Source organism: Zootoca vivipara, chromosome 17 (genome assembly GCF_963506605.1).
Source record: "Zootoca vivipara chromosome 17, rZooViv1.1, whole genome shotgun sequence".
Classification (NCBI taxonomy): domain Eukaryota; kingdom Metazoa; phylum Chordata; class Lepidosauria; order Squamata; family Lacertidae; genus Zootoca; species Zootoca vivipara.
The window spans coordinates 30660640-30688533 of record NC_083292.1 but is presented as its reverse complement, the minus strand read 5'-3'; the positions used below and the strand labels follow the sequence as shown (position 1 = coordinate 30688533).

At 44.8% G+C, this 27894-nt stretch overlaps 1 protein-coding gene across 3 annotated transcripts in view; it reads left to right on the top strand.

The window, feature by feature from the left end:
* MACROD1 (mono-ADP ribosylhydrolase 1) overlaps nucleotides 1-27894 on the top strand; it is a 340694-nt gene that overhangs the window by 27389 nt on the left and 285411 nt on the right. The window lies entirely within an intron of this gene.

Genomic DNA, 27894 nt, shown 5'->3' with positions numbered 1-27894 from the left:
CTCTTGTGTGACCTGCTTTGCATAATTGATGAGTGTTGGGAGAAGCCAGCTTCCATGTACAAACGGGTACACGTTGCGTCCTTTCCAGTCATTCGAAGTGTGTGTGCTGTTATTTGGGACATCCCTGATGTGAATCTAATTTAGGGCACCCCTCTGTTCCTTGGACAAAGTCCTTGCCTGTTACTGTAGAAACCAAGTCAGAAGAGAACACTGATCCATTCTAGAGATGTCACTGAATTTCACCTAAAGGAAAAAAAAATTGGGGTGAATTTGGAGAATAAGATTATAAGAAAAAGTCTTCCTGGGTCAGGCCAAAGGCCCATCTAGTTCAGCAACCTGTTCTCACAGTGGCTAACATGATGCCTCTGGGAAGCCTGCAAGCAGAACCTGAATGCAGTAGTATACTCTCTGCACTTGCAATTCCCAGCAACTGGTATTCAGACACACACTGCCTCTGACAATGGAGGGAGAACACAGACAGCTGTGTCCAGGGCAGTCTTAAGCATATCCGGCGCCGTGGTGCAAATATCTCTCTGGCGCCCCACCCCCCATTTCCCAGAGTTGTCAACCTTTTTTTAAGGGGGGGGACTTTGGTCCGGCTTGTTTACATCACATGATCCAACGCGTGCTCGGTGCTGCATGTAGTTAAGAGGCGCCAGGATTGCAGCCCAGATGGCCTCCCACGCCCTCTCGCGAAGCCTCCCTCTAAGCGCCCAGCGCCCCTTACCTGCCCCCATCTGGGGAAGTCAGCGCGACAGGAGGGCCTGCAAGCAGATCAGGTGGCTCACCGGCTGTCGCCGGGATTGCACAGGCCGCTTCCCTGCTCTGCTTGCAGAGTCCGCAGGGAGGCGCACAGGCAGTAACGCGGCCAGAGAGGGGCAGGAGAGACACCCCTGCCCCGCCCCGCGCTCGCCCCTGATTGCACCCGCCAGGCGCCTAGGCAGTCCCGGCAGGAGGGGACGCAAAGGGGCTTCCCTGAGTGGGACGGAGCGCGCTCAGATGGGCGGCTGAGAGGAGAGGAGCGGGGTGCCCCAGAGCAGGGAAGGGAGCGTGCCCTGATTCTTCTTCCTGGACACTCAGCCTGTGGCGCCCTCCAAAATCTGGCACCCCACGCCACTAACGTCTATGGGTAAGACAACCCTGGCTGTGTCTGTCAGGGGAAAGGTGGGGCATAAATAAATATATAGTAATAATAGTAATAGTATCCACTTTTTCCTGCGAGGAGGAGAGAATTTGTTCACATTCCACACATTAAGGTTGAGCCTGCCTAATTTGCACTTCACAAACCAATAGGTGAAAGAAAACACGGCTATCCTTCAGAATTCACACTTCTTTAAATTTTGTGATTCAGTTCTCCAACCAAAAGACTTGTACAAAAATGGGTGAATTGGTGGGGAGTGTACACAGAATCGAGTATATTAGTGAAAATAAACATACCCAAGTACATTCTTGTGCAAACATAGAAAAGTAATCTAAAACATATGTGGAAACAAGACAAGCTGAAGTTAAGATTGGAAAAATGAGGCTGATGAAATGGATAGGTTCACCCATCTCTAATTCTTGAGTTTGCTTTGCTCCTCCCTGGTGGTTCTTTTGCAGTGGGACACTGAGCTAAGCTGTAAGTACAGGGGTGGGGTACCTTTGGTCTTCCAGGTACTGCTGAACTACAACTCCCATTATGCTTTCTGGGGCTGACAGGAGTTGTAGTTCAGCAGCATCTGGAGGGCTAAAGCATTCCCACACCTGATGCAGTGCATCATCTGAACCTGGACCCGGGAATTAGGTCTCTCCAGACTAATCATGAGCTGGTACCAAATTTTGTCCCGTGTTTGACGGCTTGTGGTTTGTCTGGGAGGGCTAAAGGCAAATGGCAAGCCTGGCTTCAGTACAGCAGCAGAATGACTGGGGAGGAGCAAGGATGCTTTGATCTCCTTTCACGGAGCCCACGTGCTCATGCATACACGCTAAGTCTTGGTTTGGTTTGGCTTGGCATGATGTGCAAAGTAGGCCTGCACTATTTTGGTTCTCTTACTTTATTCCAGGCACCCCCAAACTTTGGCCCTCCATATGTTTTGGACTACAATTACCATCTTCCCTGACCACTGGTCCTGTTAGCTAGGGATCATGGGAGTTGTAGGCCAAAACATCTGGAGGGCCGCAGTTTGGGGATGCCTGCTTTTTCCCTAAAGGTGGAAAGAGTTCAAGAGTGTCAGATCAAGCACAAGAAATTTATCATTCGAAAACAAATCTTGGCACCTGAAAACAGCAACAACAAGAAGATTCTTTATGAGTTTCAATGCATTTTGCTTATTTAAATTCTTTTGTTTGCTGGGGCGTCAACCTCTCTTCTCTCCATCTCCCACATTTTAACCTTCACCCGGCCTCTGACTCACGCCTTTGTATGCGTCCCAACACAATGTGGCCAACATGCTGGCACTCATTTCTAAAAATAAGAGCCCACCTTCTTTCCTTTTGCTTTGCACCAAAGAACTGTTTTGAGAATTTTTGGTTTTCTACCCAATTCTTGTGCAAAAGGTTTGATTTGGAGCGAGGGGGAGAAGAGAAGAGAAGAGAATTGCTCCTCCTCCTCCTCCACGGATGTGACAAAGGCTTCCCTTGCCTTGTGGAAGGGATCTTTGAGGGATGGATCTGCAAAAAATACCTGGCATGCAAGTGTCTCAGTCTGAGGAGACTGAAGGAACAGCTAGGCTAAAAAAATAAAAAAAATAAATCAACACTTCCCTTGCCAGATATCCTTGGAGACAGCCACCGTATGTGAGGCCTCCTTGCAAAAACAGCAGGGCCTTTCTGTCTGTACACCAGCCTGCTGCAGTCTGGCGGCTACAAAATGCATCTGAAAAGCCCCTGTCAGGCCTGCTTCGGTGGCGCTAAACGGAACCACGCCTGACAGCTGGCTTAACACTCCCCGAGCCTCGCTTAGCGGCTCCTTGTTTGCAGCTGGTGGCCACGTGGCCATCTGATGGCGGGGTAGGTGGGGGGGAGCTTCTAAACTGTTAGGCTTTATGCCAAACCGTAGCATGGTGGCCATGTGGGGGAGCCCTGTGAGTTGGCTTCTGAACTGGGTCCCCCCTGCCAAAAGCAAATCCTTGTGCGGGGCCAGCTCTGTCCTTGTGCTTCTCAGTGTCCAGTTAGAAGCACAGGCAAAGCTCAAGGTGTGCAAGCTGGTTCAGAGACAGTGGAGTGCTCTGCTCCAGGCCATAGCTTAGGAAGCTGCCTTGCAGTAGGTCAGATAATTTGTCCAGTACTGTATAGTTTTCTTGACTGATAGCAGCTGTCCAGGATCTTTGGCAGAAAAGAGTCTTTCCTGTCACCAGATGAACTGGAGATGCTAGGGATTTAATCTGAGACCTTCTACATGCAGAGCAGATGCTCTGTCACTGAGTTACACTCTGCTGCCGCCACTGTGCAGATTTCAGCTTTTGTTGGTACACGGGTTTGGTTATTTTTTGTGGGGAAGGGCTGGAGAGAGCCAACTTGCTGGACTCCAGCTCCCATCAGCCTCAGCCAGCATGGCCAATGGTCAGGGATGATGGGAGTTGTGGTCCCACAACAACTTGAGGCAACCATATTGGCAACCTCTGGCTTAGTGGTAAAGTCCACAAGGCTTTTTGGGCTTCAGACTCTGGTGTCTCCAGGTAGGGCTTGGGAAGGAACATTGTTGGAAACTCTGGAGAGCCACTACCAGCCAGCATAGACTGTCATGAGCAAGATGGTCTGATCTTAGTATATGGAGTTCAGTAGTAGGGACCCTGAGGGTCATCTAGCCCAGTGTTTCCCAACCAGTGTGCCTCCAGATGTTTTGGGACTACAACTCCCATCATCCCTAGCTAGCAAGACCAGTGGTCAGGAATGATGGGAGTTGTAGTCCCCAAACATCTGGAGGCACACTGGTTGGGAAACACTGGGCTAGCCTAACCCTCTGCAAGGCAGGAATCTCAACTAAAGCATCCATGATATCCAACCTCTGCTTAAAAACTTCCCATGAAGAATCCACCACCTTCTGAGGGAGTCCGTTCCATACTCAAACAGTTCTTACTGTCAGAAAGTTATTCATTATGTTTAGTTGAAATCTCCCTTCTTGTAACTTAAATCTGTGGGTTCAGGTCCTAGCCTGTGGAGCAGGAAAAAAGCAAGCTTGCTGCATCTTCCATGTGACAGCCCTTTAGATATTTGAAGACGGCTATCATATCTCTATCTCCTCTTATGCAGGCTAAGCATACCCCACTCCCTCAACACCTCCTCATAAGGCTTGGTTTCCAGATTCTTGATCATTTTAGCTCCCCTCCTCTGCACAGGTTCCAGCTTATTAATATCCTTCTTAAATTGTGGTGTTCAGAAGTCACAGTATTCCAGGTATGGGCTGACCAAGGCAGTAGAGGTATTGCTATCCTTGGGACACTGTATTTCTCTTTATGCAGTACAGAATAGCATTAACTTTTTTCACTGTTGCAATACACTGTTGACTCATGTTAAGCTTGTGTTCTACTAAGACTCCTAGATCCTTTCCATGTGTACTACAGTGGAACCTTGGTTCTCGAACGGCTTAGTTGTCAAACAAATCTGCTCCCAAACACTGAAAACCTGGAAGTAAATGTTCCAGTTTTCGAACATTTTTCAGAAGCCTGACGTCCGACACAGCTTCCGCTTGAGTGCAGGAAGCTCCTGCAACCAATCGGAAGCCGCACTTTGGTTTTTGAATGGATTCAGGAGTTGAACGGACTTCCAGAACGGATTAAGTTCGAGCACCAAGTTATGACTGTACTGGCAAGCCAGGTGTCCCCAATGTTATATTTTGCAGCTGGTTCTTCCTATGACCTGATGCTTGTCCCTATTGTCATTTTGTTAGTTTTGGCCCAGTTTAAGGTCATCTTGAATCCCAATTTCGTCTTCTGCGGCATTAGCTACCCTTCCCAGTTTGGTTTCATCTGCAAATTTGATGAGCATCTGCTCAAACCCTTCATCCTAGTTTATAAAGATGTTGATCAACGACAGGCCCAGGACAGAACCCTGCAGCACCACACTTGTCACTTTTTCCCAGGATGACGAGGAACCATTAATGAGCAATCCTTGGGTTCTGTGGAAGCACCCTTAGGCTAAGCTAGCAGAGCACAGAGGCAAACCTGATAATATGCACTTATGCTGACTTTGTGCTCACTTGTCTTATTATAAACTCCCCTGCCCTCTGTTTTGATATGATACTTTTTGATTAAAAAACATCAGATTCAATTTTTGTCAGTTTCTAGTCCTCATAACTTTAAAACAAAATTTGAAAAAATCCCCCACATCCCTTTGGCATTTTAAGATGTGCCCCCTTTTTGGAGTTTGGAACAATACTAGCTAAATTTTGTGGTCCCATTTACCCCCACCCCCTGCAATTCATACGGAATTCTCAGCCGTATGCTGAGCATATGGCTTGCTGGATCTGCGCATGGGTTGTATATGTGTGTGATATACAAAACCATGAGGGTAGAAATAAGCCAATTTGTTGGGGTTTTGTTTTTTGTTTGAAAAAGGAAGAGGACAGAGGAAGCAGCTGGTTTGGAAATTTATTACAACTTCGATACGAGCCACCTGTGTAGGGACCACTTATATCTTGAGAGGGCTGTTTAGGGTAATGTAGTGTTTGCAGTGATTCTTAAAAAGGTGAGACGGGCATCCCTAGGGCCACATGCAGCTGCCCTGGGACAGATGGCTGTGCTAGTGTTGAGGTGCTATGCAAATAAACATAGGACTGGTAGGTCTTGGGGTTTTAGCTTCCTTTGCAAAGTTTCTCGGAGGAGGTGTAAAATATGTAGGGGAATAAAGCTGTTTTGTGTTTAGTTTGAGTATGTATTGCATTTATGGCCTTTCCTTTCTACCAGTGAGCTGAAGACCATGTACGTGGTCTCTCTCACCCATTCCTCAGTCCTTTTGTCCTCCCTGCATTCCTGCAAATTAGACTATGCTGAGAGGTACTGACTGGTCCAAGCTCACCCAGCAAATGCCGTGACTATGTGGCAGTTTGAACTTGGGTCTCCAGGACTGGAAAACATCAGCCCCAGGGGCCAAATTCAGCCCTCTGTGTCTGGTCCTCATTCTTCCCAGTATGTAGCCCTTGAGGTCTTTTATCGGATTGCAATGTGTTCTTGAGGTCAGTTGATGCCTCTGGCTTTCATGGATGGAGTATAGAGGTGTGTGTGTGAATATATATGTAGAAACTAGTCCCATGCATAAAGGTGAAATTTGCATTCATTGCTCTCCCTGCTTTTGCCTCTGGCCCTGCCCACCACTGCCATGTGGCTCCCCAAAAAGATGTCCAGAAGGCCCCTGGGTTGTAGAAGGTTATCCATCTCTGTCCTATGTATTGACCTCGGGGTATGGGCACTTTACAGACTGACTTTGGTCATATAACAGTTTGGCAATTGTGGCTTCTTCCCAAAGAATTCTGGGAATCACATTTTGGTGAAAGTGCCGAGAATTAGAGAGCATTTTGTGTGTGCGCATGTGGAGTTAACGCGGGCATATACCCACAACTGTTTGAAAAAGCAAGTCTGAATGTAGTCGTGGGAACAATTCGGGCTTGAAGTGGAATTAAGTGGCAGGGCAAGGACTTTAGCGCCGTGGTAGAACATATGCCTACCTGGCATCTCCAGGTAGGGCTGAAAGAGACCCCTAGCTGGAACTCTGGAAAGCCACTGCCAGTCAGTGTAGACAATATTGCCCCCTATGTTCACTGATTCATTATAAGGCAGCTTCTTATGTTTCTAGAAAAAGCAATTTACCAAAGTGCAAATTAAACACAACCACAATTCGGTTGTAGCTGGAACGGAAGCTGACTTGGCCTTTAGTGCTCTGGCTTTAAACTGGTTTATCAATTGATTGGCTGTGTGCGCCTGTGTGTCTTTCATGCTCACTGTAACCAGTACACTTCCTCCCTGAAGGGATCTTTCTAGCACTTCCACTGGTTAACTTTTGCCCTTTCCCGCTCCCCGAGCAGCCTGTGCATTCATCTTTTAAGAAGACATTTGCCGTCCATCCTAGTGGCACAGGGTGCCCTGAAGCTTTCCTCAGCTGCGCTTTAATGTGGGATGAGTCCATCTTCTATTAGACCTTGAGAGCTGGCATTTGATTTTCTAGGGTTATTAACAGAGCCATGCATGCTCCTGTTCACTCTCTCTCTGTGTTTTTTTAATTATTTTTTTCAAGTTGAGATTTAGGTTCAGGGAATCCAGATTTTTGCAAACCAAATGGGTGGAGCAAAGATGCATTTGTTTACTTCCTTTTATGTTAATAGTTATCTTCCCTCCAGTTTAGCCTCCTGTTTCATATCAGATAAGCATTGTCTAGGGATGTGGAAGAAATTTCATTCAGTTCAGATTTAAAGGCAAACCTACCTTATTCACAATTTTCCAAAACAATAATGGACCAAAAGAAAAAAGTTCTTTGAGATTTGTAGTTCTCCAGCCAAATACGGTAATATGTATGAAAATGCACATACATGAGGGTAGTGTGCATAAAAATGCATATATTGATGAAAATAACAAATAAAAATGCAGTGTTTTAGGGGAAAGTGCAGTGCAAAAATGTGCATATCAGTCAAGATGACATACAAAAATGTATACATTAAGAGAAATTCACAGCAAAATGCTGCCGATGTAGAACTCTTGAGAACTGAATTTAAGTTTGGAAAAATGAGAAACTGAAATGGACTGATCCGCCCACCTAGAACTTCATCTCTATTCTATTGGAGACCTTTTTTTCAACAAGCTTCTTAAGTGGAGATTCTAAGTTTGTATCTACTGGTATATTTAATTTGAAATTATAGATCTAGCTATATAGCTCTATGTATCTGTATCTATCTATTATTATGTTGGTATTTTTATGGAAGTTTTTATTAATAATCACACGATTATTTCCCAATAAGCAATTCATCAATGAAGTAACATAAGGAAAATAAATATCTATGTTTAGAAGTTGCATTTCACAAAACGTTCCCAGTCCCTCCCTCCCTCCCTCCACCTGCAAAGGGTGGTGATGTAGGTCAATAAATATGGGTTTAGTGATGTTGCTCGATAAAGGCAAGGTTTATAAAAAGCAAACGGGGAAGTGTTTACCCAGAGGCAAGGAAAATCGGTGAACACAGAAGGAGAAAGGAGTTTGCAGGGAGGGGGGATGATGAGGTATTATTGGCCTGGTGTTAAAAGTGCCATGAAGCCTTTGAATAGAACCTGCGCCATAACGTATATTTATGTGTTTAGCTGCCACAAGAAATTCACCTGCCATCTTGGATGTTATGAATAGATGGATTGCGCTAGAAGGGTTAGGGTTAAGACAGTTTCGCTCCACTTGGCACTGATAGAGCCTTTTCTGAAGTATTGTATTCTTCTTTGGGGCCAGTGCTGCTTGAGAAAATTCGTCTTAATAAATTGATGGGCAGGGGAGAGTTAGAAGAGAGAGGAAAGAAAAATGAAGAGCTGGGAGGGCCTGTCTAGATTCCAGAAATGATCCCGGAACCCAGATTATTCCTTCCAGCATTGGTAAATGGGTGGGGCATGAATAATAAATGATTAATTTTATAAATGCTGTGTCCTATCATTAGGCACAGAAGGAGCCATAGCTGAGTGGCAGAGAACATGCTTTGCATGCAGAATCATATCATAGAATTGTAGAGTTGGAAAGGACCCTGAGGATGATCTAGTCTAGTCCAGCCCCTTGCAGCTGTCCCATGCGGGAATCGAACCTGAAACCTTAGCGTTATCAGCACCATACTCTAACCAACTGAGCTATCCAGGCTCTTAACGTCTCAGCTTAAGTCCCTGGAATCTCAATTTAAAAGTGGTGTGTGTGTGTTTCACCTCAAGGGCCATATTCTCTTCTAAGCAGCTTTCTGGGGGTCACGTGTCAGTGGTGGGTGGGGTCAGAGGCCAAAGTGGGCAGAGCAAAAAATTAGAATAATAGAATCACAGAGTTGGAAGAGACCACAAGGGCCATCCAGTCCAACCCCCTGCCAAGCAGGAAACAATTATACTTGGGTCTAGTTTAAGGACCCACTCCAGCTAGGCAAAACCCTCAGGGAGAATGTGAGGCAGGGCCAGTGAGGGGGAGTATGAACTGGAGAGAGTCCTGAGGGCCAGTTAAGAGAAACCTGGAGAGCTGTTTCTGGCCCCTGGACCTGAGGTTCCTGATGCTTGCAGTACTAGATGATGGGGACGACCCATTCTGGCTGGGAAGCTGGAAAGCCACTGCCAATAGGAGTGCATAATACTGAGCTAGGTAGACAAGCAGTCTCCCCTGAATTAAGGCTTCTGGGTGTATAAAAGCAACAGAGAGGGTGGGGAGAACCATGTTATAAGGAGACCCTGTTTTCATCCTTGTCTAATGAGTGCTTATATGCCGGACAGATGCCTTCTGGGAAGCCCCAGGGCAGAGCAGGGCATGAATGTGCTGGCCATACTCTTTTTTGAATATTGCCGGCAGAGGTGCTGCTTCGAGAAGCAAATGTAAAAGGAAGCAATCCAGTTGCATCATAGATTTGTATAAAGGTGTTATGATATTGATAGTTTTCATTTCAGTTCCTTTCCTAATGATCCCTGGCATAGAATTTCTCTCCCCCTGCCCATATCGATCACGCAGAGGGTCAATGTTTTCATTAAGCTATCCCCCACCCCACCCCAAAATTCTCTTTCCTTGGTAAATCACTACCAGCTCAGACCCCCCATCACCGTATAACACACTTTATGTGATGCTTCCCTTTTATCTGGCATGGAAGCTGCAAGTAGTGCATAATGCAGTGCCAGGAACAGGTTACTGGCAAAGTGCTATTCCTCTCTTCAGAGAGCTCCACTGGTTGCCAGTTTGCTACTGAGTCAGGTTCAGGGTTCTTGTGAGTTCACAAAGAACCATAAACTACTTAGGGTCAAAGTATGTTAAGGACCATCTGAACCCCTATGTCCCTCCTCAATCACTGAGTCAGAAGAGGGACACTTCTTGTGATACCCCACATGCCCAAGGTTCGGCTTTTCTTAGGGACTGAGCCTTTCGTGCAGCAGGCCTTGCCCTGTGGAACTCCTCCCTGCCAGTAGAAGTTCAGAATAAATCATTCCTGCCTTAGATGTCTCCTAAAAATGGTGGTGTTCAGCCTTTGCAATGTGAGTTTCTTTAAATCTCATTGTTATTTATTGATGTTTTCACTGGTGTTTCTATTGCTCTTGCTGTAATTGTGTATGCTACCTTGCATTTTTATGAATGTGTGGTTTATAAATAAATACGTCAGCATGATCCACCCACCCACCCACAGAAGTCTCATTGAAATGAATGTGAAGAGCTGGGGGCAAGAGTTGCCTCTTAACAAGCAGTTGAAATCCAGCCTCTGGGTTTGTCACCTTCCCTTTCCTCCTGACTCTTGTTTTTTTGTGTGTGTGTCCCTGCCCAACCCTCATTTGAACCTGAGGAAGAGACACCCCAAGATAGTATTCGTGATCCTTAGATCTGGCAGTGACATTGATCAATCGCAGTTACTGCGCCACACTCTTGTTCACTGCGTGAATCTGTACATCTTCCGCAGCAGGATGAGACGGCTGGGTTGATGAATGTGAGCAAAGGGCTGCTTGCTCGCTGCGCATGCCTGACTTACTGAAGCATGCCTATGTGTGAATGTATCTTTCCTCCCAGGCTTGAATGTTCAGTTGGTGGAGGGGAGCTTTGATCCTTTCCCCCCATATCTCTCTCGCTAGTTCCTTTTTTAACCCTAGCTGTGCTTTCTGGCCTTGTTGGGGACCCCACAAGTTCCCAAACCCCAGACCTGCCTTTACAAGGCCAACACTTTACTGCCTGCCACCCTGTCGTAACCGCTGGCTGAAAAATGGCACCTCTATCCCCAGGAGAAATCCATTAACCTGCAGGCAGACGCCGGAGCCCGTCTAATGCAGAAGTAATGAGCTCTGGTTTTATGTTAAATTTAGCAGAAACCACTATTACAAGTGACAGAAAATAATTTCCCCTCCCCCAGGGAGTATGATAGGCCGGCAGGCAAGCAGACTAGCCTGGGGGTGAGTGTGGAGCGTGCAAGGGTTTGTGTTGTTGGAGGAAAAGAGGAGGGGTGGATGAATCTATCAATTTCGGTTTCTCTCATTTAACTCATTTCCCCCCAATCTTATGAGTAGAGTTCAACCCATTGCTGCATTGGTTTGTGAATCTTTTTCCTTTTTTAAGTCCATGAGCAAAGTTATATGTCTCTTAGCGTGCATTTCTCCTTCTACAGTTTATGCATTTTTGCAAGGGATATTCCCTAGTTTGCTTTTTTGTACATTAGTTTTCCAAGTGCATGCATTTTTGTGTGCATGTCATTTCCCCTAATATACACCTTTTTGGTATGTATTTTGCAAAATGTAGAGGAAGTGTGAATTTTAAACGATAATTGTCCTACAGTTCATGTGGTGGTTCAAGAAGTGCAGATTAGGTAGGTTTGCAATATCATGCAAGCCAAACAAATCTCATCCCCTTTGTCTCCATTTCATCAGGAGAACATGATGCAGTCCATATGGTGTGAGAGCTGAGCTAAGCCACTCAGTTACGGATCAGCAAGCCCCCAGTTTCCATCTCCCCTCTGTCTTGAACTCTTCAGATCAGGCATGGGGACACTTGACACTTATGGAATCTCCTGTTTTTGTATTCAGAGACATCTGACAGTGGAGGTGGAAAATAGCCACGAACTAGCCACAACGACTACCACTGCCTCTTGTGGGAATACCATAGTTTAAATTTGTACTGTAGTTCAGTGTTTCTCAACCAGTGTGCCTCCAGATGTTTTGGGACTACAACTCCCATCATTCCTGACCACTGGTCTTGCTAGCTAGGGATGATGGGAGTTGTAGTCCCAAAACATCTGGAGGCACACTGGTTGAGAAACACTGCTGTAGTTTAACAACTACACTCAGCGATTTACCAATAATTATCTTTTGTCAGCCCCAGCTCTAGATGGCCTAAGGCAAGTCACATATTCTCAGAAACCTTAGCCCCTGCACCTGAAGCTTAGGGGATAATATTACTGATCTACCCAGCATGCTTGATGTAAGGAATACAATGTAATGGCAAATGAAACACTTAAAACACTCAAAAGCCCAGTGTAAGTGCTACTTCCAGAGGGGCGACCCTGTTTTAGCAAAAACAGCAAAGAGTATTGTTGTACTTTAAAAGACTGACAAATTTATTATGGCCTAAGTAATTTATTTTGAAAGCTTGTGCCATAATCAATTTGGTTAGTCCTTAAGGTGCCACAAGACACTTCGTTAAATAAATACTAAGCATTATTAATATATACATCAAAACAGGGCTCAAACAGGAGCCTGATTTGTGCTGCTAGCTGCTCTCCAAAAGGATGCCTTATAGCAAGCCAGACTACTGGTTTCTGTCTACACCTGGGTAAGGAAGGGGTTCTGAACAGTGGGATTCCCCAATCCCCAAGGTTCAACTCTCCCCCCCCCCCTGTTAATTCCCAGGCATCATAATGACATCAGCTGCTAAAGTTCAAAGGAGGTCACTGTAGCGACTGAACACTTTATCAGTAGTTACAGCTGTCTGCTTTGAAGATGGGCTGATTTGTGCTGAAAGTGTGCCTTCAGAATGGCTCTGGAGTCAAATCACAGATGGAGGAAGTGGTTTGAATCTACGGTAAGCAGCAGCAGCAGCAGCCAATCTTGCATTTCTGCACCCCAGCTTTAGGCCATTAGAACCCCTGATCTGTAGTAACTCGGAGGTAGATTTGTATGCATATTGGCAGGCCAGTGTGTGGCTCATGCGGTGCAGAAGTAGGCAATTAGCTCTGTCCCCTGAGTGAGTTCATTCAAGTTGCCATAGTTCATTTTGCACCATGACCTGGCTGTGGTTGGTGGGCCTTTGCTTTCGAGTAACAAATGAAGTGCATCCTGCTAGCCTGACATCTGTCCATTCCAACTGCAGAGGTTTGACGATAGCCAACAGGATAACAGAACAAAATAAAGGTGTCTGTGTGCATCAAAGGCAATGGTGGCTTTGTCCACCCTATTCCATTTTATATCAATCGTTGGTTTGTCTTTAGCCTAAGTCAGTGTGGGGAACCTCAGGCTTGGGGACAAACGCCTGTCTATCTGGTTCTTGGATCTTTCTCCAAGCCACACCCTTTCCTCTGTCTGCTTCATATCCTGAGCATTTTTTCCTGGCTGGAATGTATTTTTGAACAATGCCTCCCACTTTCCTGATAGGGTTGCCATATGTCCGGAATTTCCCTGCCATACCCAGAATACTCCAGTCGGAAGCAGCATCTTGGTGGAAATTGTGGAAATGTTTGGGAAAATCTGGACATATAGCAACCCATGTGAGAAGTGTTGTATTACCCCAATTTGTTGTTTTGCGAATAAAAGCTCAACACTTTCACTTTCGACATATTTCACTTTTTGAAATATGGCAACCCTGAAATGGAGGAAAGAGAGTAGGTGTTTAGGGAAGCTTTTAATGTTTAATAAATTATTGTATTTTAATATTTCTGTTGGTGCTGGGGGAGACTCTTGAGAGTCCCATGGACTGCAAGAAGATCAAACCTATCCATTCTGAAGGAAACCTATCCATTCCTAAGGAAATCAGCCCTGAGTGCTCATTGGAAGGACAGATCGTGAAGCTGAGGCTCCAATACTTTGGCCACCTCATGAGAAGAGAAGACTCCCTGGAAAAGACCCTGATGTTGGGAAAGATTGAGGGCACTAGGAGAAGGGGACGACAGAGGACGAGATGGTTGGACAGTGTTCTCGAAGCTACGAACATGAGTTTGACCAAACTGCGGGAGGCAGTGGAAGATAGGAATGCCTGGCGTGCTATGGTCCATGGGGTCACGAAGAGTTGGACACGACTAAACGACTAAACAACAACAATTTCTGTTGGAAGCCGCCCAGAGTGGCTGGGGGGACTCAGCCGCATGGGCGGGGGTATAAAAAAATAATAATAATTATACTGTACAAAAGTAAAATGCACAGGTGTGTTGCTCCTTGCACGCTGGCCTCTGGTCTTGTCCATCAGTGGCATGCAGCCCCTGGAAGCTTGCCCAGAGAGAATGAGGCCCTCATCTCTGGCCTAAGATATCTCTGAGAAAAAGAAAGGTTAAGCAGCTCTGCACTTTGGTGAACTATTCTGCAGGCCGCAATGTTGTGGCCTGGACAGAGCCAAATTTCACCGTTACTTCTGGGGAATTAAGTTTCCTTCCCTCTTTAGTGTTTTGCTCCTTTATCTAAAAACGTCTTCAGTTTGTGCCTCAGATTTCTCTTTTCATCCTGCAAGAACAGGAGGGAAGAATGAGATGAAGCCTGCTACCAGCCAGTAACTTTCCACCATGCCAGGCGCGAGGAACCTTTTTCAGCCTGAGGGCTGCAATGCCTTCTAGGCCAGTGTTTCTCAACCAGTGTGCCTCCAGATGTTTTGGGACTACAACTCCCATCATCCCTAGCTAGCAAAACCAGTGGTCAGGAATGATGGGAGTTGTAGTCCCAAAACATCTGGAGGCACACTGGTTGAGAAACACTGTTCTAGGCAACCTTCTAGGGCTCACATTCCAGGGGTGGGCAGAGCCAGAGGCAAAAGCGGGCGGAGCAAAGAATGTAAATGTTCCCTTTGTAAAACAGGCTAATTTCAGCACACGCAAAGATGAATCATTATCAGAGGTCCAGGGCACATTCTAGCCAGGCAATAAGAAGGGTGTGAAACAGAGCCAGTGGGGTGTGTGCCGCTTGGGGAGATTCCCAAGGGACAGATGGAGAGGCTTGAAAGGTCACACTGGCCAGAGATTCCTCACTGCGCACTGGGCCTTGCGGTGGATACTTCCTGCATTACTAGGAGAGCTCTGGCTGGAATATTTGATTTGGATCAGGGAGACCCAGGTTCAGTTCCACCCCCAGCCATGAATCTCACTGGATGATGCTGGGCCAATTCAACACCTCTCTGCCTAACCTTCCTCATGGCATTAAGGGGACCTCTTTTAAGATGGTGACTGCTGTTTGCAGTTTTGGGAAGCACTTGTGTTAAAAATTATTAGCCTCCCCCCGCCCCCCGAATAACTGTTTTTCCTGATTAATTGAGGATGACTGCATTTATGATTTTTTTTAGATTGATGCATTTTAAAATATTTTGTGTCTGTCATTTTATGCACGCCAAGCTTTCCCAAGAGTTTCTGGAAGGCTTCAGCAATGGAGGCCGTATCATAAATAAAAAGTTTGAAATTCACAAGATGACAGAGGCTAGCCGCGCCTTTGCTTGCTTTCAGTGGTGGTAAACAAGGACTGCTACAGCAAATCTGCTTTGCGCACTTTTTTTCTTACAGTCAAGCGGTATATAAATTTTATGCAAATAGATACCGTAAATAAATTTAAGGTTTCTTTTCCTTTTTGCTATATTTGCCAATAAAAAATCTTTTGAAGAAAATATGCATTCTAACAATTGCGGCTTTTGATGGTGTGCTTTACTGCTGATGTTTTTGCTGATGCTTGTTTTACAGGTTATTGTGTAAGGCTTTTATTGTACTGTATTATTTTTCCTGAATTTATTGTACTGTATTATTTTTCCTGAATTCATGCCATGATTTATGTTTTCAAATTTTGTGAATTTCATGGGGGCTCCATACATGTCAAGGAACTCATAAACTGAAATAATACAGTTAATAATAATGGGATTTTAAGGTTGCAGCCCTAAAATTGCCATCTGGAGCTGTTACTGGGTCATGACCTGAACTTATATTCATATCTGTATGTGACCCACACCCACCCCTGTCCTTCTCCTCCTCCTATCATTTTCTTACGCTCTGTTTTCATCCAGTTGAAAACGATATTGCTTAAATAATTGTTGTAGTTGGGTGTCTTATGTAAAAATATCTTTTGTAAATTAAAAGTGTTTTTAAAAGAGTGATATTTTAAAAATAAATAAATCCCCATGTCTGACACCCTGGGTTTGTTGGAGAAAAGGTGATATATAAATGTGAGAAATCAATCAATCACTTGCCCCCAATTTCCTGCTTGGGTTGTTTTACCACTGTGGGTCTAATCCAGCCAAGCTAGTCCCTGCAGTTTAACTTTCTTCTCCATTCTGTCACTTTGCCCTGCAAGGTTGTTTCCCACAATCCACACCCACCTGACACCATATGTGATACCAGGTAAGGGCATGAGTCTGAAAAAGCGCAGTCATACTGCCAAATGTTAGTGTGAATGCTTAAGGAAATGTTTGAGTCAAGTGGAAATAGACCCACGGTTATGTTTGTTGAACTACGTGCAAAGATAGGAGAGTAATGTTATAGTACACCAATTACAGATTTGTATATATTGTAACATTGCAAAGATACTGAATGCTGTCCCCTTCCCCGCCAAAGTTGAACTAATTATGAAAAATATGGGAGCAATTGGAGATTATAAAATTAATGGCAGTGGTATGTCCCTACAAAATAATCAGAGGAGAAATTGGCAAATGGGTCCAAGTTGTAATGTATTAAAAAAGAATCAGGCCAAAAGGGTATGAGTCTAACAGTTGGGAACTTAAAGTGAGCCCCTGTTTTTCCTTTGAAATTGGGGCTTCCTGACAGTTAGGAATGGCTGCATTTAGGTAGTCTGCAATTGGGAGAAGGCAGAGAGCTTTGCAAACGACAAAAACAGCTGATGGTTTCTGCAAAGCCTGGCACTTTGCATGCACTGCCAATCAGCTGACTGTCAGCACTTGCAAAGCACCAAGTCTTTGCCCGCAGCAGTTTGATTCTAACAAGATGGGCCAAGGATCATGGGTCACTTGACATCCTTGTGCCATCAGGTAACTGAGAGGTGGAGAGCCACAACACTTGTCAAAGTGGGCCTAGGAGTGGGTGGGAGAAAAATAAGGTTTGGACCTGCCAGTCAGATTCTGTTCCTCACCCTTGCTCTAAGGCAGAGGTTTTCAACCTTTCTGAGTCGACGGCTTCCTTAACCAACTACATTCTTTCTGCAGCACTCTTGTGGGGCTCAGGAGCCCAGCTATGTCACCCCTTGCCTGCAGAGCTGTCAGCCTCTCACCCTTTTTCGAACACCCTCCCTTGTGGAGTGTTCCCTCAGCCTCCTCTCCTCTTCCCTCTCCTTGGGAGTCCTCTGAGCAGCCGCTGCTGCCGCCTCTGGTCTCTGAGCTGCCCCTGCCCCAAAGAGAGGTGCCTTCCAAAGGCACCATTCGCCTGTGGAGCTTATAGCCAGGGCTGCTGCAATAAACAGCTGTGCAAGCCTTTAGGAGGCAGAGACATGAGAGGGCATCAGAGAAGGGAAGGGAAGAGGGACAGAGGCCAGTGTTGCCCATGGCACTGTTGACCATCATTCAAGGCACCCCAAGGTGCCACGGCACACTGGTTGAAAACCACTGCTCCAGGGAAACAGAAAGGAAGACTGGCAGAATCAGATCTGATTTAGCCGTGAGATTTAATTAGAGATTAGAGATCAATGGGGCTTACTTCCAGGGAAGTGTGCACATATGATTTTCACTCTAACTGGATTTAAAAAACTAATGAAAAAGTTGTCCCCATTAATTGGGTAGCAGATTTTTTTTTTAAAAAAAAAAAAACTGTATTTTTTTCATACAAGTGCTTATAAAAATCGCAGTCAGGGAGCACCATTCTAAGAGGTAGAGTCTCCCCTGTAACCCCCACAGGCTATGATACCTTGTAAGATTATGACTGCTGTGACATAATCGTGTTAATCATCTAAAAAACCAGAAAACGTTTCCCAGCTTTGAAAAGAACTGTGCTTACCCACACACAAATTTCAATCAACAAATATCCATGTGATTACTTGAACCAAGTTGCAGGCTTCAATTTTTTAAATTTAAGAGTTAACCCTGGGCAATCAATTTCTGAACCTTGATTTGTGTAGTTAAACCTTGCCCATTGTTGCCGATTTCTGCAGTTTCTTTAGAAGAATAAGTACATTCATTTGCTTTTGATATACCTGGCTGACACTCTGCTTCTAGGAACTATCAGCTCCCCCTTTACTATCCCACATGATCTGTCCATCCTCCCAAATTTCCCTTTACATTTGTGTCTAGTGTGTTTCATGAGTCCAGCACCAGTACCAAGTGACACCACCAAGACTGCTATCAAAGTTAAATCTTTTCTATTTTATTCCAAGAAAGGGCAAGGAAAGATTTTTTTTATAATTATCATTTTTTTAAACTTGTACTTTTAAAATGCTTTTGTTTTTCTATGAAAAACAAAAAACAAAAATGGGACTAAGGGAACTTGCGACACATTCATTTTTTGAAACATTTTGAAAATTTTTCAAGGCACCTAAAACGAGAAGGAGGCCAAAGGAGTGCACTTTGGTTTCTCTGAAGACGAAAAAGGGGGAAACAGGGGGAGGAGAAACACCCTTATTATTTTGGCGGAGAGTCTAGGGTGGGGATTCGCCCACAAGCAGCTCAGCAGAAGCAAAGGAACGGGTGTAGCAGGTAGTTGGACCAAAAGAAGTGGCTGATGAGCAGAAAGATGCTTGTCTTGTCTGACATTGTCTTTCAACCAACATAGACCAGCTTGATCCTAGCCAGTTTTTGCAAAGGTCTTCCTTAACAGTTGGGGGAAATTGCAGTGCAATGAGTTTTTTTCTCCCCACACCCCCAGTGCTCATTGTAGGATCCTGGCCAATGGTGTATCTCCTCTCCTACCTTGGCCTTTCACCCCCGGCACTGATTGATGATTTTAATCCTACCACATAATCCATTACTGGCAGACATTTTTGCCATTCTATTTAAAAAACAAAACAAAAAGCCACACACATACATGTGGGCAACAGGAACAGTGGAAGCAGGTCCTTTTCTTTCCAGTTTGTTGGAGGCCACTGTGTGTTTTTGCTTGTTGTTAAAGAGAGCTCAGTTGCCTTCTGGCAAGATGGTGGGAGGGAGCTGTTGGTCTGGAACCCAGCCATTGTTAAGACAAAATTAAGAAGAAAGCAGGTTGGGGACACACCATCTCAGAGATTCAGATTTCACAGTTAGCCTTGTCTTCTGCTTGTGCGCACGTGCAAGCTTTCAGAACTGGCTGGTGATGCTTGGCTGCTGTCAGATGCCAGCATCGTCTGTAGATCCAGAATGTGGGTTTTTTTTCCAACTTAGTCCAGGCAGCCGAAGAAGAGGGAGGAGGAGGCATGGAACAGTCCCTCTTTCCTCTGTTGCACCAAGTTTTCCCTGGCTCCAGATAACAACCAGCCTGGCCGTCTGATAAGAGAGCAATCCCATAGTCCATACACCTTCTTCTATATCAGACCAACTGTGACCTGTTGCGAGGAAGCCAGGATCATTGCGCGTAAACACTTGCTTTCCACTTCCATCCTGCCTTAGCCACCAGGACCCCAGCACTGGGCTTCTATCTCTCCTCTAAAATCAACAGAGGTGTTGAGTTCCTTAAAGCCAACCCAGCTTCCAGGTCCCTGTTGGTTGGGTTCCTTCCTATCCACTGAGGTCCTGACCTCTTCCTCATTGCCTCCTCCCCTCAGGGAACTGATTTTAGCACCCATCGGACATGTATAAAAGATGTGAGAGGATGTCGTAGATTGGAATGATGAGGGATGGGCTGTGTGTGCACCTTGGGAAATGTTGAATCAGGCCCACTTCCTTTCCCAGGGGAGCTAGAGAGCATACCCAGTGCCTGAATATTCACTCTGTCATAATTTCCCCAACCTGACAAAATGGCAAGAGCAGGCAAATGTTTAACACTGTCGGCTCTCAGTGTATCCCAGTACCATCTGCCTCTTGAGGGTGACTCCAAAACATTTGTGGGTAGCATATAATGAACTTGTACATTAATTCTGAATTTAAAGCAAATAACAAGCCAGGGAAACAAAAGTGTGAGGTCTCTTTGACCCAAGAAAAACAAAACCCCACAATGCATTGCACCAACTCCCCACCTCCTGCCATGTTGCCATTTGAAACTATTCCAGTATTATGACCAGTTTCCCACTTTTACCTTTAAAGAAAAGGAAACATTTTTGTCTCTAAGCGATACTGGGATAGATGGAGCAGTGGTCTGACTTGATGTATCAAATGAGTTGCACATGAATTTCTCCTGTTTTCAGCCTACACCCCAAAGTAGAATGGTGGCTGGTACCCATCAGAACTGATAGGGCATAAGGTGGGGAGCCCAACAGTAGGGGGAGCCAGAGCCAATGACAGGCAGAACCCACTAAGTCTAGTTTTGTCCCCATTCTCTGCTGATTTCTGCAAGGGTAACACTGAGGCTGAGGAGGAGGAATACGGCAGACGAGGGCTGCCCCCTGGGCTGGTTGTAAGTAAATATGCAGACACGTAGATAGAAGTGCAGACTGAGGTTAGTAGGGCACTGCCCCATTTGTCCTAATGGAGAAGCTTCCACCGGTGCTACCTCTTGTTAGCAGTGTGTTTGACATGCCAACTTTGTGATAGATGCATGCAATTGCAAGGATTATCTTAGCACCAGGGTGGCAGGTTGGTACCTGTCTCATGTTTGCCAATGTTAACTGGATAAATCTTGAGAAATGTCTGCCTGTTCAAAGCACTCAGGATTGGAGGATGTTCACTTCAAATATACAGACTCCTGCAAAGTGGAAATCTAGCGTTACAAAGGATTATAAAAAGTCACAAGATGGACTACAAGTGGCAATTCTTTACACCAGGCCAAAGTTTAGGGAGCCCCTTTGTTTTACTTCTTTGGTTCGGTGGGATTCTTAAGATTGTTGTGATTGCATGCCTGTAGGATATCATATGGTGGATCTCATGCAAAATATGTTACTTGGCAACACTTCCTACATACCCTTTTACAAAGGGAGGGGGGGGGGTGAGTGTTTAGTCTTTTGTGCATCCCTGCCATATCAGGAATCTTTCCTCTTTCTGTTTAAAAGGACTTTAGTGGGAAAATATGGATGTAGAGAAAAGGAGAAAGAAGGCAGGTCCTGTGATGCCTATTGACACTAGATATAGGCCTGAAATACTGAAGGTTAGACTAGAAGTGGCCAGTAAATGGAGAGCAAAATTGCTTTTGGAGGACAGGAAAAATGGAGGCCAGAAAGAAAATAGCTTCCTTCAGATTCAGTGATTTCCCAAACATGTCTGGATTAGGAATGTGGAAGAAAACATGATTCGGTTCATATTTAAAAGTACAGTGGTGCCTTGCTAGACGAATTTAATTCGTTCCACGGGTCAATTCGTATAACGAAAAATTTGTCTAGTGAATCCCATAGGAATGCATTGAAAAAAATTCTTTTTTTGCCCATAGGAACGCATTAATCGAATTTCAATGCATTCCTATGGGAAACCGCGATTCGCTAGACGAATTTTTCGTAAAATGAATTCATCTAGCGAGGCAACCTCCGCTTGAAAAATCTCTTCGTTAAGCTAAAAATTCGTCAGGGCGTTCATCTAGCGAGGCACCACTGTAAACCGTGTTGAATTCACACTTTTTGAAAATCAATGCAAACCGAACACAGCCATCCTTTGAAATTCACACTTCACTCAATTTGATGGTGCAGTTCTCCAGCCAAGTACAAAAATGCATATACAGGGGTAAAGTGTACATAAAAATCCATATATTAGTGAAAATAACATACAAAATGCATTATATTAAGGAACATTTCTTTGCAAAAATGTGTAAGTCAAAACTGCACACAAAAAAGGAAAAATTCACAATATAATGCTGATGAATTCTCATGAGGACTTAAAAAAAATTCCAGAAATTTTGATGGAAATGTGGACTGAATTTAAAATTGGTAAAGTCAGAAACTTGGAGAACTGAAAGTGACAGATTTGTCTATTTCTATCTAGGATAGGAGAACAGTGGAATAAAGAGGGAAGTGGAATTAAGAGCAAGGGTTTTCAGGACAAAACCTCTCTGTGTATGTATGTGTGTACGGGCACACACCTCACTTGCAGAATAGTTTAGTGTTCTTCCACTGAGGAAGTGGAGAGCCCAAGGCAGCTGTCAAGTTAGATGGGATGGACAGAACAAATAGCTGAGTCTGCTTGATGGGTAATGCTGCCTTGCAGGGACGATGGATTGGAAGTTGTGCCATGGGCCCCCTTGACCAGACTGGCTTTCTCAGCCTCTTTTGTGTGCTGCTGTCAGCTTTAACTATTTTCCCTCTGCAGACAGAATGCCTTGGTTTTACTTAAGGGACAGCAAAACCTCTCTTATTTCCAAAGACAGTTTTATCCAATTGTAGTCTGACTCACAATAGATCCCCCGAGGTTGCTGAACACGGCTAACGTAGGTTCATTAATCTCATGGGGCCTACTCTAAGTAAAACTTAGTTGGATACAGCCCAGTGTTTTCCCCTTTTCTTTCCCATGCTCTATGGAAGGTCTGTGACTTGTTTCTGATATAGCTTTGCTCTTCTGAGCAACTTATGTGCATGCAGGATTCTTAGGTTTTCTCTCAGTGACAAAGCAGATATCCAAATGAATGCTTATTATTGGGATGGGGGGCATGCATGCTAATTTGTTGCAGATGGGAACATGCATCAGAATGCATCCCACACTGGTGGCAAAAAACCAGTGCTGGTGGATCGATGTGCTTGCATGCGCTTTCCGATTATTTTTTCAGTCTCCAGTTGCCAGATACCCACCCTGGCCAACAAAAAGTAAATGGGCTAGAATCTAATATACAGTAGGGATGAGTGGCTCAGCCAGTAGTGCTTTCTATTAGTTTCTCATTTCTCCAATCTTAAATTCATCAACATTTCTCTTAATATCATCATTTGGGTGTGCAATTTCCCCTAATATTCAGACTTTTAAAAAGCGATTCCCCCTAAGATAATGCATTTTAACATGTTTTCACTAATACATACTGTACATCTTTAGGCACACTGTGTGCCTTTTTGTACACATTACTTGGCTGGAGAACCGCATTGCAACTTTTTTTGGAGAAGTGCATTCTGAAGGATGACTATTTTTCCAGTTCAAATATTGTTTCAGAAAAGTGCTAATTAGGTAGGTTTGCCTTTAGATGCAAACTGAATCAAGTTCAAGTTCCAGCCTCAACATCCCTGAGGAACCCTCTTTGAAAATCTGAGACCTCCCATCCTCATGTCCCATCCTCATGTCTGTTGCCACATTCTGGGTTGGGTTGGGAAGCCAAACTTGAGTGCTGCTTTCTTTTTCTGTTTCCCACCCCTGCCCTCTCCTGCTCACTTTTTTTTCTTTCTTTTTAAAAAAGCTCACTCTCCTAAATGACAACTTTGCAAGCTGAGCTGCAAATTGCTTGTTACCGTAAACTCTGCATGCGTGCCAGCAATGGCACACGCCAAACAACCCTCGAATCACCTGAATTAATGAGCAGCAGGGAGAGGCAGGTTTTTAAGGTTTTTGTTGGGTTTTTTTTTTTTTTTTGCATTGTGCTAAATGCATCCTCCCCAAGAGCCTGCTCACATTAGCTCTGTTTGTTAAGTACTGTATATAGAGTTAAACACTTAATAAAATTACACTTCATGGGAGGCGAGACTGACGCGTCAGGTCCAAGGCCCGGATTGTGTGAAGTGATGTTTAGCATATAAACATTAGCTGGCCTGGAGCACTCTTTTGTAATTTTTGTTGTTTGCGTTTTCCTTGTTGATGGTGTTTAATAGGAAAGAAACAAGCTACCCACCCACCCACTGCTTCTTTCCAAAATGACTTCTGTGGACGGCTTGTTCCCCCCCACTGGTTATTTCAGTGTGCTGCTAATGAGCTGCATAAATTTGCATACTGAGAACCAAGGGTTGGGGATATATAGCTAGAGAGAGGTGTGCGTGCATTTTATGCAGAGTATCTGTGATTACAGAATTGGAGCTGAGCGCCTGTCTCTTTGGACTACAGGTGGTGAAACCATGGCCCCCCAGGTGCTGCTGGATTCCCACCATCCCTGACTAGGTCATTCTGGCTGGGGCTGATAGGATTTGGAGTCTTAACAGCATTTTTTTTTCTTGCAGTGGGAAGGGCACAGGTTCCCCTCTCTTGGGGCACTTGGTCTGTTCCAGAAATGTGACTTCTCCCACCTAGTCTATTACTTCCTGCCTGTGCTCTCCATTAGGTCCTGCCTGAGTTGCCTGACATTTTGCTATTTTCCAAGAGATTAATGTTGTAGTCCTTGTTTCTTGTTGCATTCCTTTTCTCTCTCTCTCCCCCCCCCCTTATTTTATTTTGCTTCATTTCCCCTTCTTCAATCTAGGACAGTTCCTCTTTGCTTCTGTGCTGATCTTGGCACAACTGCCTTGTGCAACGCTCTGCACAGGAATAGTGAGGCTACCTGAGGGGCAGGGTAGCACTCTGTTGCTTGGAAATACATGACAAGCTGTTCCCTTGTTAACTAGGCTTACCCATGGGCAGGCATACCAGTGGCAGACTTGGGGTTGCCAAATTTAAGCAGTGCCCTGTGTGATGCTAAAATCCAGCCTCACACGCTTCATTCTACAGCGTTGTTCCTGCAGCACAGTGCCCAGCGTGACCACACAAGTCACACTACACTAAAACCACCTTTGGGCACACCAGCTTTCCATTTCAACCAGAAAGCTAAGAGGACGGTGCTCCATTGCAGTTGGTTTATTTGCTTTAAAGAGACTGATGAAAGGCACTCTCTCTCTCTCTAATTTTACACCCAAGAGGAACTGTGAGAGTTTTTTTTAGTACATGCCTAGCTTGGCATGGTGAAATCCCTTGCCTGTGTTTCCACGACATCTCATCTAGTTCCTTCTCCCAGTTAAGGTATCCACCCTATTTAAAATATTTTCAAGGCAGCTTACACAGATTAAGATGAAACAATACAATATCTGAGGTTGCTAGACTGCAACCTAGGTTGCTTCCAGGTGTCTTAATTTGCAAACGGATCATCAGCAAGGTTTTTTTATATATTAAAAAAACACTTAATATTTTCCCTGGAAAGGGTAAATCTAGATTAAATGGGGGGTGGGGGGTGGAGTGAGCTGGCATTTTGAGGCAAATAAACACAATAAACACGTCTGGAAGCACCCCTAAAGAAGCAGTATTTGCCTTGAACGTTTACCATGTACATCATACATGGATCTGCAGTGTAAAAAAAAAAGGTCTGGAGTCTTCTAATTTTGAGCTTCCAACACAGATAAGCGCTGGAGCTTTACTAAACTGAAAAAAACAACCCACAGGCTTCCTTGGACATATTAGGAAAGTGCCTTATCTCAGTCTATTTCCTAACCTGTGACATGTATATTGCTATACATAGCAATAGATGGGGACTAGAATCTTGCATGGCTGGAACATCTGGTATTAAATGTAAACCTGCTATAGGCCATTATGATAGGAGCACACCTCTATCCCTGGTTTTCTATGCACAGCACTGGCAATTTTAGAGCGGAAAACAATTTCAATCTGATACAGGAAGTGCCAATAAGGCACTGTGTTAGAAGACTGTGCAAAAGTCAGTTAAGCCAAAGGCACTGTGGGATAAGGAGGGGAATTGCAACCCAGAGAGGGATGCGTTGCTCATGTTGATGGACACAAATGCCATTCTGCTGATAATTGGCCAGGCTTTTAATGTTTTCCCTTTTCTGAGTGTTCATTGCCCACCCTGCTTCCTCAATCACTTTGTTTTGTCACAAGCCCCTTGAAATGCACTTTTTCCTCCCCTGAACAGTTATTGTTGCTATTAAGGAATGCCGGGCTGTCAGAGAGCCCCGCTGGCCAGGAGAAAGAATCCCACTGAAAGATGCCTCTAATGGCGTGTTTATTGCCTTGCTCTCCAGTTAGCCAGCTAATCCCATTTATTGCCATTTGCAGAAATTAAGGGGTTGAAACATTGCACATTCTCGTACACAGCAAAAGGCGTGCAAAGAGAGAGAAGCTGCATGTCGAATGACACCTAAAGTGACTTCTAATTACTTTCCTCCATGAGTTTGTTTTGCTTGTGAAGATCAGGATCTTGGAGTGGAGAAATACTTTAAATTCTACCCAAACCTAACTAGAGGTCAGGCTTGCACAACTTGCAACACAGCAAGTCAAACAGTGGCAACTGGTCACTGCTGGATCGGGGTGGGGGTGGGGCAAGGGAACCACCAGAGGTGGATCCAATTGGTTATGTTCCCCACCCCACCCCCGTTCTCTTGCCTTCCAAAGATACTGTACTGTGGGCGCTTAAGTAATACAATGCAATTACTTGAAACACAGTCTCCTGGCTGTATATGGTGGCCCACAAGGAACTTTTAAATTATCATTTTTGCTGCCTACTTTGGACTTTAAAAATGAATGTGAAGGTTGTGTTGGGTTCAAGACCCTGGCAGGTCACATTATGTAACTGTAAGGCTACATTTGGTGCGAAGTTGTTCCAGCCCTGGCCTAGGGCTTATGTTGGGGACTTTTCTTTCCTGAAGTGAATTTATTGAGGGGGGAATACACCCTTTGCCTGGTGCTACAGAATTGCCCATCTTTTGATGGATGATGATGATATGTGGGGAGGGGTATTTTCTCTCAGGACTTGAAGAAATACTTAAATATTAATGGCAAGATGTAAGAATTAAAAGGGCTCCCGTACGGGGGAACATCTTCAATGGGGCCCCGTTTCCAAAAATCTTTGCTGAACCAGAGCTAAGGTTCATCTCACTCAGCATCCTTGTTCAAATGGTGGCCAGCCCAATGCTTTTGAGAAGCACATTTTATGCTTAGCCTCTGGCGCTCATAAGATATGCTGCCTTTACAAATGGAGGTTCCACACAACTATCATGTTTAATAGTTCTTGATGGACTTATCCTCCATGTTTCCCCCTCCCCTCCCTTGCTTTGTGACACTGTCCAGCTAAGTAATGGGTTGTACCCACCTAAGTCATTCTCTGAGTGGACCCACTCAACTGCTAGTTGGGACTTAGATGGATGCGACCCAGTTCCTCACCACACCCATCCATCCTAAAAGTCTTGTGGACCTCTTCAATCTACATCTGCACGTTTTGGGGGACAAACATGTGCAAGCCTGACCATCATGTGGAACAGCAAAGCTCTCTCCTACGAATTCAGACCAGTGGTCCATCAATCAGATTCAAATATGCACCTCCCCAAGTTTCTCCAAATTTTCCCAGCCCTTTTCCTGAAAGTGCACCACCGGCAATGCTGGGGATCAAATCCAGGAGCCTCACACAGACTCAGGATGTGTGCATTACTGGTCATTTCACAGCCCATTTCTTGTAGGTCATCCTGCCAGCAATTCACAAGATCTGAAAAACTCAGTCAGGCAGACATGCAGGTTGTCATGCTGGCTCAACTATAGCAAGTGGCAACACTTTAGGTGTTCAAACACAGGGTGGATGTGGGTTTGAATTTCCTTTAAGCCTCCTGATTTGAACAGGAGAATCTCTTATACTGACACCTCAGCAACTTTTGAATCTGCTCTGGCCTAGGGCCAGAAATTCCACATGGGGCTGTTCAGATACCTACATTGGCCAACGTGAAGGCAGGCCACCAACCACATGTGATGGCCATTTGCCAGGGGGCTCAGTACTCCACCTGCTTTTGCCCCTTGCTTTGCATTGCCAAAACGGGGGCTATCATAAACACCTGGCAGGCAATTGGGCCTGCCGCTGTGCCCAACACCTGCACAAATTTATAGATTGTCAGTTGGATGCTCAAACCTTATCCCATCAGGGAGGAGGCAAAAAATAAATCCATACAGTAGGACACCAACATAAACCCTCAACCATCTTAGTGATGAGCTATTGAAAAAGGCCTAGCTGGTCATTTTTTGAGTTGATGCAAAAGAAAAGGACTTGAACCAAAATCCTGCTTTTCTCTTCTTTCCTTAACATCTCAAAAAACATTCACACTCTAAATGTGAACCTGAGATTCATTTAGGATTTCCAGAGCCCCCACCTTGGAAGGAACATCTTGCTAGTTGGAAGACGCTGGCCCATCTCCCATTTCCATGTCA